Consider the following 10,465-nt stretch of genomic DNA (forward strand, 5'->3'; position numbering starts at 1 on the left):
ACCACTCGGGCTGCCTTCACGGTACAGTTTGGGTCAAACGAGTCACTCTGGTTGGCCATGGGAGGGATGTCGCGGGGCACCAAATAGGTGGCAACAAGATTAGCTGCTGAGACCTTGCCACCAGCATATACAGAGACCCTGAACAGCAGTGTCACTTCTGTGATAATATGCAACAGCACCTCCTTATGCTTACTGCAGTTCATTTCAAAACTAAAGGCCTCCATGTCTGTCTTCAAGGTATCATCATCCCACTCTGACTCACTGATGAGTGATATTCATATCACCACACAGTGATATTAAAAACTTCAGAGCTTAGGATTTCCTAGCCAGGAAAACTTCTACAACTTACAGTGTGATCTCTACTTCATCACCATTAACTGATTCATCTCATGTTCAAAACCCCTTCACCTCTGTGGAAGTGTGTTCTAGATAACTTAATCAAGGAAAAGGGTCTTCTGCAAACTCAGTGAGTGTCATAGAGATGGGAGCATTTACAGGAGGACCAGGAGCACTGCCCATATGCACCACAGCATGGAAATCATTCCAGTCATACTCATTTTTGTAACCTGCATCTAACTTGTCTTGTTTTTGAAACAATTTAGAGTGTGGAATTTGGTCCCATGGTGAGTCTGTGGAATTGCTGCAGCACAGTCTCTGTGGCAACATGGTCAGTAGGAGCCTGCACTATGGTGTTTAAAGTCACCTGAGAAAAAGCTCCAAAAGAGTCATAGACCTGAAAATACATCTTCAAAGAATAATTTTTAGACATATCTCAAATAGGACGAAAGAAAGAGGTAGATGTAAATTCAGTCCCAAAATACAAAATGCCCCTTATGGTGTTTTATTTTAAAGAACTAATATTAGCTAAAACCCATGGGAATTTGAAACTATCACTTTATATGTAAGGGGCATATTGTTATCCTGAATATCGCACACTTGACAACGAATTCAGTGCCAAGTACAGTTCCTGCAGCTGTATTAATTTTGCATTCTCTAACTCTTGATGCTTCATTAATGATAAAGGAGTATTTCACAATATCAACCATTCCGGGGCACAGCCAAGATTGTGACTTGGAAACAGCTCTAGGCTTGAGCTCCAAAAAGAAGTGGCTTCCAACCTGGGAGTCTCTGGAGAGGGTAGGATATCTGGCACATCTGTGAAAGGGTGAATTGTTGGGCTGTGATGTGGAGGAGAGAGAGGAGATCCAGAGTGGAGAGGGAACACGAATCTGTATTCACGTGGGCACCTCAGAGTTGGGTGAGAGTGCAGTGGTTCAGGCCATGTGGAGCTAGCAAAATGCCGCCTCCCGCTATGTGAAGCACTCTTCCCTGCATTAGGTCACCAAGGTGAAAAGCGGGCAAGAGAACGAGAGGCAGAAGCAGGAGGGCTTTTTAGGGCAAAAACCAGAAGTGACGAGTCGGGACAGGATTGGCTAGGAAACAAGGCACTCCAGGTATAGGGTTTCTCTCACGGGAATTGACAGTACCCTGAGGGGACAACATGGTGGATGTGACCGCATCTGCACAATTTCCCAACATTCCCCCTTTTCTTTTATCTAATGGCCACAATATATGAATTTTAGAGTGGAGCAGACTTAATTTTTTTTTTTAAGGAATGCCGAGCTCCAGATGTTTCTGTGGGGGAGGGAAGACTTACATAGCCAACAACCTTGTGAGATTTGTGTGTCCCCCCTGTGCTCAACCCCTCTGTAGAGAGAGAGACTTACCTGGAGGGACTTATCTCATATTTTAAGCTCTTCCAGGCTCCACCATCTTCTCACAATTTTTCTACATCTTTCCCTATCTTTCTATCTAGTCATCGCATTATGATGGGTCAATGTCTATAAAGAACTCCATCTGTGACAGAGGAATAGTAGTGTAGGGGTGAGCAGAAACCTTTTGGGCATAAACCTGAATGATATAACAAAACAGGAAGGGACAAGTAGGGAAGCAGCAAGAGCCAGTGTGATACCAAGGGGAGGCTTGGTGCGCAAAGGGGCATTTTTTGCCTCTGGGGGCGTCTCCTGCCTCTGGGGGCAGGGCCTAGTAATGAGGGGGTGTTTCCTGCCACAAAGGGCAGGGCCTGCAGGTGGGATGGTGTGCCTGCCAAGCAAAGGGGCTGTTGGGCGCTGTATAGTCCCCAAGGCAACTGACTGCAAAGTCCATGAACTACTGCAGGTCAGTCTTTGAGAAACCATCAGCATAAAGGGAAGCTGTTGTAGAGTGATGTAAGGTGTCCAAGAGGTGTACCAGCATGTCCGATAGAAGTGTCAGTCCAATGCAGACGACCAGGAGAAATGCCAGGGGATGAAACGCTGCACGTCTATCTCCATCAGGAAGGTCAGCCACTGGAATTCCGCTTTTCTGTAGAGAGTGAGCTGGAACTGCCAAGACGTGACAGACAAAGCAGAAGCAGGAAGGGCAGACAGGCAGTAAGAAAGTTCTGTCCTTGGAGTCTGTGAATCAGGTTCTTCAGATTGTGTCAGGTCATACCATGGGTTTCAGGGGGTGTGCCAGTGTAGTCGTGCCGTCTAGTCAGCAGTGTTAATGTGCAGGGGTCCAAATGGTTTTTCCGGGGAATCCTGTGAAAGAAACACAAACAAATCTGCTTCCCGTGGTTATCAGGGCATCTGATTCGAGTTTTTTATAGAAAAAAAAAGTTTTGGTGCCTTAGCCAACTGAATATTGGGGGGATGTATCTCTCCTTTTTTCTTTCTTTACTTAATTGGGCCTAGGCATTTGACGGGCCTTCTCAACAACCGTTTGTCTTTGGGGATTGTAAGGGATGTCTGTGGCATGGGTGATGTTATAAAGGGAAAAATCTTTAAATTGTTGGCTGACAAAGCAGGTCTATAGTGGCAAAACAAGATACACCAGTTAAGTGTAGAAAAGTATGTGAATGTTGTTAATTCACATAAGTTGTATATGGAGGAACTTCTTATAGTTTAATACCTTACCATATGAGTAGATGCTTCTTCATGTGAAGGCTTTGACATAGTTATAGTCAATTACTTGTGAAAAAAAAAAACTTTAACAAGTTAGAAGTTTACTATAATTGATAACTCAATGATTATAATTGGTTTAAGTATCTTTATAAGTTTGTTTAAAGGTCATCTAATGTGACCTCCTGTAGCAGTCTCTACAGCAGGATCTTCAGACCAATTTTAGTTAAAATATATATTGATTTTTAACTATTTTTACTTTGGACTATAAACAGACTCAGGTTACTTAGAGAGTTAATGCATGTTAGTGACAGTGGTTTTAACATTTACAGTATCAGATTGATGCCAAATTTGTTGTGGATGAATTTCCAGAAGATTAGCTTACAGGGCTCTTTTGGGGGCCCTCCAAAAGTGTCCTGTGTATAGAATTTGTATTTTAGTTTTGGAGATGTATTGTCACGTTAAATATTTAGACTTTTACCTTAAATAGTTAGTTACTTTTAGCAAATTAATTTTACCTTGCCTGGTAATAATGTAGCTTCAAGGTTACACTTTTAACTGTTAAGTTAATGTTTACCAAACTTGAACCATACACATAAACAGTTAGGAAATGAAAGTCAGCAGGGTTAGAAACAGAGGCTAGGAGAATTCCTGTGGAGGCGAGGCGGTCAGCTGCAGCATTCCCTTCAGACAGGGGACCAGAAAGAGGGCTGTGGGAATGAAGGTGTTGAACATACAGTGGTTAGGTTCGAGAACAGAGCATAGAGGCAATTTGAATTAAGAGAGGAGAAAGTGGGTTGTCATCAATTCTCACATAAGAACAGGCAAGGCATGGAAGTAAATTAACAGTATACACACTGTCAGAAAAAAAGGTTAAAGGATTCTGGTACAGCTTTTAATGCAAGGAAAACAACATAGAGTTCTTTGTACTGAGGGGAATTATCGGGAACCTCAGCAAAGAGAGGTTTAGGGAATTGCTTGTCTGGATAATATATAAGGGCAGCAGCTCCCTTTTTCTGCCATCAATTCGTGGGAATTGACAATGCCCTGAGGGGACAACATGGTGGATATTACCATATCTGCACAATTTCCCAACAGTGAATAAGGGATGGTCAGGATGACACAAAAAAGAGTCTTATAACCCACTCTTGGGCTGGCAAACAGAGGCCACATGGACACAGAAAGGAAAACCTTTGGCCTCACTATTTTTGAACTCACCCTTCCATCCCAGATCCAGCACCACAGGCTAGCCAGCTATTCCTAGCAGGCTTCCTGCAGAGCTATTTTCTTTACCAAGATTCCTGGCTTAGTGGAGGTGTCATTCCAACCCTTTTTCTTTTCTTCTCTTCTCCTTTTTTTTCTAGGTGGCTGGAGCTCTATTTGAGTGACAGAATACCTGACCAATCAGAGCCTCAGCCCTGCCTGGGAAAGACTACCTGGAATATATATATATATTTCTTATAACTGGTTGTCTTTGCTCAGGCTTTGAGTGCAGCCAATCTGGAGCACTCCAAGCTACAGACTGACTGTTAGGGTTTTTTTACTCTATTCTATTTTTTATTACTATTATTATATACACATGTCCCTTTTCCCTCCTTTTCAGGTTGACCAAAATTAACTGCTGTTGCTCTTTTACGTAGAGAGTTGACTGAGTGTTCTATCCATTGTGAGAGGAACTTTCTTCTCTCTCCCTGTTCCCTCCATGCTCCTTTTTCTCTCCTCCTATCAAATTTTAAAATAAAAACAAAAAACACCTCTTTCCTTTCACTGCTCTTCTTTTTTTCATTGTTTCTTCTTTTGCTTTCTGAATAAACTAACACTCATTTGTGAATTATTTTCTAGAAGAAATAATGAAGTGTGTGTGTGTGTGTGTGTGTGTGTGTGTGTGTGTGTGTGTGTGTGTGTCTTTTCTACTTTCCTTTCTCCTCTTGCTATCACTAGAATTTATACTGGACAGTAGATTTGCATAATGTCTACTATTTCTTTCCTTTTATTCCTTTCTCTTTATCTGTCCTTATGTTTTGTTTGCTATTTTTCCTTCTACTGGAGGTGTTGTTTGACTAACTGGTATTGGTTAAACTACATCAATCCTTGCTTCAGTTGCTATTGTTTTAATTACTGAGGTTTGTGACTGCATTTGTGAAAATTTTTTAGTATAGCATGGCCTGTACTCAAAACATAACAAATGAAGAATGACAGAACAGAAGAATACAAACCACATCAATAAAAAAATGTTAAGTCAAGAGCAAATAAAACTGCTACCATAATGAATCAGGACAAGAGCTCAGAAAATCTACAAATTAGTCAGATGTAACCATAGGGTTCAATTCTAAAGTTTCTTTGACTACTGATGTTTTGTTATGACACTATCCTGTGATTTTTGCTCTTTGAGTGATAACAATAAATATATTGGAAAGTATACCCAACAACAACAACAAAAAAAATTGTTCATCACGACCATGTGGGATTTATCCCAGGAATGCAAGGCTAGTTCAACATACATAAATCAATCAGTGTCATTCACCATATCAATAAAGCAAAACCAAAATTGCATGATTATCTCAATAGATGCAAAGAAAGCCTTTGACAAAATCCAGTGCCCATTCATGCTCAAAACACTGCAAAAAATGGGAATAGATGGGAAATTCCTCAAGATAGTGAATTCCATATATCGCAAAGCTACAGCCAACATCATACTCAATGGACAGAAGCTGAAAACATTCTCCCTCAGATCCAGGACTAGACAGGGATGTCCATTATCACCATTACTGTTCAATGTAGTATTGGAAGTTCTTGCATAGCAATCAGGCAAGAGAAAGAAATCAAAGGAATACAGATTGGAAGGGAAGAAGTCAAGCTCTCACTATTTGCAGATGATATGATAGTATACATAGAAAAACCTAAATAATCCAGCAGAAATCTACTGGAAGTTATTAGGCAATATAGCAAGGTGTCAGGGTACAAATCAATGTACAAAAATCAGTGGCATTTCTTTATGTAAACACTAAATCCAAAGAAGAGAATATCCAGAAATCACTCCCATTCACTGTTGTAGCAAAATCATTAAAAATACCTAGGAATAAAGCTGACCAAAGAAGTGAAAGACTTGTATACTGAAAACTATGAATCACTATTCAAGGAAATAGAAAATATCAAACATTCCACCAAGATGTTATTTGAACAGCAGTGTAGTAAGTATCTTCCAGAAAATGCCTGAAAGCAAAGGCTTTTACAGTAAAATAATCACTATTCTTGCCTGTTGTGGTCACTTCACTCCAATCAAATGTTATCTCTTCACCATTTGAAGACAGGAAGGACCACTCATAGATATCTCAGCCCACTATGCAGGTAGAGCAAGTCATAAACAAGGAAAATCTATCTGATGTCGTCAAAACTGTACCACAATTTTCAATACAGAAAATGGTGGTGAGTGGCTTTGGTCCTCAGAGCACATGCACAACTTTGTCAGCAAATGCTGACCTGCCAATTTTCTCAACCACCATTCTGAAAAAGTATACTCGGCCACCTTGCAAAAATTTTGGGAAAATTTCCAGCTTAGAACCAGGGTCACTTGTCCACCTCAGAGATTTCTGCTCTGGGATACAGACATTTTTGCTCATCACTGTTATATTTTTTCCCTGGTAGTATTTTTGGGTTTGTGGTACAGTGCCAAGTGAATTTGAATCCCTGTAAAGAATTGCCCACTTCTGGATCATTTGATCCTGATCCATCTAGTACCACATTGTCTATGAATTCCATTGTGATTTTTAAAAAAATTATTTTAATATTTATTAATTTATTTATTTTCCCGTTTGTTGCTTTTGTTGTTTTATTGTTGTAGTTATTATTGTTGTTCCTATTGAAGTCATTGTTGTTGGATAGGACAGAGAGAAATGGAAAGAGAAGGGGAAGACAGAGAGGGGGAGAGAACAACTCCTGTAGACCTGCTTCACTGCCTGTGAAGCGACACCCCCTGCAGGTGGGGAGCTGGGGGCTCAAACTGGAATCCATACCACCAGTCCCTGCCCTCTGCTCCACATGCACTTTACCCACCACACTACCACCTGAATCTCCACTGTGATGTTCTGTGACCCCCAGAGAACTACCTCCAATGGCTTCCTCTCAATGATCATGTAGAAGATTTGTGAGCTTTTAACAAGAGGCACTTTTCCACCTCTTTTTATAAACACTGAAAAATTATATACACACACTGAATTGTAAGTTTTTGAGGGATAGTTGGGATGTGTTGTTTAGAGTCTTTATGAACCTTGTGGTACTTGGATGTCTGTTCCAATCAGGCACATACCCTACATATGGAACTTTAAGTGATTGCCAGCATGAGTACACTTCCTTGTTGTTGTAAGGGCAGTCATCATAAACAGTGCCATACAGTATGACATCATCAGACTTGTGCATAAATTGGGGTTCTGGTTTGTTTTGCAATGTATCTTCACCTGCTTAATGACAGATTGAGGGTTCTTCTGACAGGACACACCAGACTTCTTCACTTGGTCATAATCTGAGTCCACAGCTGTCGGGCTAGCATCATGCATGAGAGACATGACCCAGGAAACAAGATTGAGGTGGCAAGGCAATTCAAATCTTTATTCATGCGAACACCCCAGAGTCGGGCAGCAGCACACCTGGTTAAGCCACATGACACCAACTGCAGAGGCTTGTGGCAGCCTTAGTCAGCAGGGCCACCCTCCTCCATGCCGGGACATGGAAGAGCCAAGAAAGAAACGGAAGTGGTTTGACAATACCATACACACATGGCTAGGAGAGGGGTGGAGAAATGTTGGTATGCATGAGACCCCTTCTGTTTCATTTGGTTTAAATCCCCCCTGCTTAACACTATTCTATTTACATAACCACTTCATTCTATTTACATAACCACTGTTAACAAGTTCCACCCTCCCTCCAGGGCATTTGTGGTTCAGTGATAGGATTCTCGCCTAATCTGCCCCCTCTTTGTCACACTCTGATTTTCACCAGTCACTTTTCTCTCCACCCTCTCTATGTCACATCCTGTTTCCACCCTACTTGGCAAGTATATATAAAGACAGCATTGTGAGTTTTAGAGTACTGTACTTTGAGTTTAACTTAGCTCGTCTTAGATTGTGCTGCATCCTGCATGAATAAAGAGATACTGCCTACAACCCAACCAGGAGTCCCTGGTCGTCTGTTACCCGCCTGTGAAGCCAGCCCGGCGAAAACAACATAACCCATCGAAAACAACATATGGCGCCTACAACGTGGGACCAGACCTGCGCAACTCCCAGATAAGTGAAGACTTTGCCTACCTATGCACTATGGTCTTCTCTTCTACTTATGAAGAGGTTTGCCAAAGCCTCTACTGTTTCATCATGAGACAGTTACTCTGTCTCTGGAACATTTTGCTCTGGGCCAAACTTTGTTTCCCTGACCGGGAACTTTGGTTTCTTATGACTGGGATCATAGAGCTTGGGAGATGCACTGAGATTTCTCCTTGGAGTTTCTGGATTCCCTCTCTGATGTTTCCCAAGGAAAAGGACTACATTTTGCTCCAGGCCACAGTTTGGTTCTTTATGACCGTGATCGTAGACCTTGGGATATGCATGGGGATTTCCCCTGGGACTTTCTGGACTTCTTCTCGAATGTTCCCCATGGAGAAGGACTACTCTAATTTGAAGAGCATTCTCCATTACCCTGGCAGTTGCCAAGTTTGGAGACACGTGGTTAGTTCTACTCTCCTGATTGGATTCTTTCTTCGATGGGAAGATGCTTTTAAAAATGGGTGCCTGAAGCAATCCAGCAGCAACAGTCAGAAGCACCCTAAATGGAATTTCGAGGACCTTTTTGGACTAGGATGTCCTATGGGGATTCTTAATCCTACATGGTGAGATCTTGATAATCTGGTTCAAGTTGCGTTTCATAAGAGAATGATTTGAATGACTGAATTTTTGTTTGACATTGACTTAAAAAAAAATGCTGGACGCAGCCATGATTTCTAGAGACATCCAGAAACAATCCAAAAAATTGTTTTTTCCCTCCTTTGATTTCTCTTTTACGTCTTGACATGAATCTGAAACGTTTAATCCTGAAAACTGTATGAGTTATGGGTGGGGCAGATAGTGCAATGATTATGTTAATTATTCTCATACCTGAGGCTTTTAACTGTGGTTCTTCTGTTTACCTTTCCACATTTTATTGAGTTTAAACTGTTTAAACAACCTTAAAATCATACTAGAAAGGACTTCCAATTATAATGGAATTATCAATTATAGTAAACTTCTAATCTGCTACAAGTTTTGTTTGACAAGTAAGTGAATTTCAGCTGTCAAAGTCTTCACATGAAAAAGCATCTACTCAAATTAAAATTTCTGGAAACCCATTTGGACCCCTGTTCTCTGACATTGCCCACAAGATGGAATGATTACAACACACCCCCGGAAACCAATGATGAGACCTGGCACGACCTGAAGAAACAGATTCACAGACTCCAAAGCTCACTCTCTACAGAAAAGCAGAATTCTGGTGGCCAACATTCCCCATCAAGACAGACGTACAGCGTTTCATCCCTTGGCATTTTCTTCTGTGGTCAGCTACTTTGGACTGACACCTCCATCGGACTTACTGGTACAAGCTGCTGTGTTTCTCAAAGACTAACTTCAGCCAATTACATTGAGACTTTATAGACCATGTCCCCTCGCCTGCAGGCTCTTCCCCAGAGGCAGAAAACTCTCCCTCCTTATTAGGTTATGCCCACAGAGGCATGAAGCGCCTCAAGAGGCAAGAGATGCCCACAGAGGCAGGAAACGCCCTTTGAGGCAAGAGATGCCCCCAGAGGCATGAAGCATTCCCAGAGGCAAGAAATGCCATTTCGCCTGCTAGGCCTTGCCCTTTGAGCCAAGAAACGTTCCCCTTGACATCATGCTGGTTATTGCTGCTCGCCTATTTTGTTTTCCATGTCTTATGCCAGTTCTTTTGAAAACACCTGTACGATATACGTTTCTGTTCACCCCACAATGGCCATTAGTTAAAAAGAAAGGGGGAATTGTTGGTATGCATGAGACCCCTTCTGTTTCATTTGGTTTAAATCCCCCCTGCTTAACACTATTCTATTTACATAACACTTCATTCTATTTACATAACCACTGTTAACAAGTTCCACCCTCCCTCCAGGGCATTTGTGGTTCAGTGATAGGATTCTCGCCTAATCTGCCCCCTCTTTGTCACACTCTGATTTTCACCAGTCACTTTTCTCTCCACCCTCTCTATGTCACATCCTGTTTCCACCCTACTTGGCAAGTATATATAAAGACAGCATTGTGAGTTTTAGAGTACAGTACCTTTAGTTTAGCTCAGCTCGGCTTAGATTGCGCTGCGTCCTGCATGAATAAAGAGATACTGCCTACAGCTCAACCATGACTCCCTGGTCATCTGTTACCCGCCTGTGAAGCCAGCCCGGCAAAAACAACATAACCCATCGAAAACAACAGAGAAAGGTGGGAGGGGCTGGAAATGGTAGGAGTTCCCCCCCC

General features: G+C 41.8%; 1 pseudogene; it reads right to left on the minus strand.

Annotated features, from left to right (window-relative positions):
- Positions 1 to 361: 361 nt before the first annotated feature.
- On the minus strand, positions 362 to 1,066 carry LOC132537992 (polycystin family receptor for egg jelly-like; annotated as a pseudogene).
- Positions 1,067 to 10,465: the final 9,399 nt, after the last annotated feature.

This window comes from Erinaceus europaeus, chromosome 4, assembly GCF_950295315.1.
Source record: "Erinaceus europaeus chromosome 4, mEriEur2.1, whole genome shotgun sequence".
NCBI classification, from domain to species: Eukaryota; Metazoa; Chordata; class Mammalia; order Eulipotyphla; family Erinaceidae; genus Erinaceus; species Erinaceus europaeus.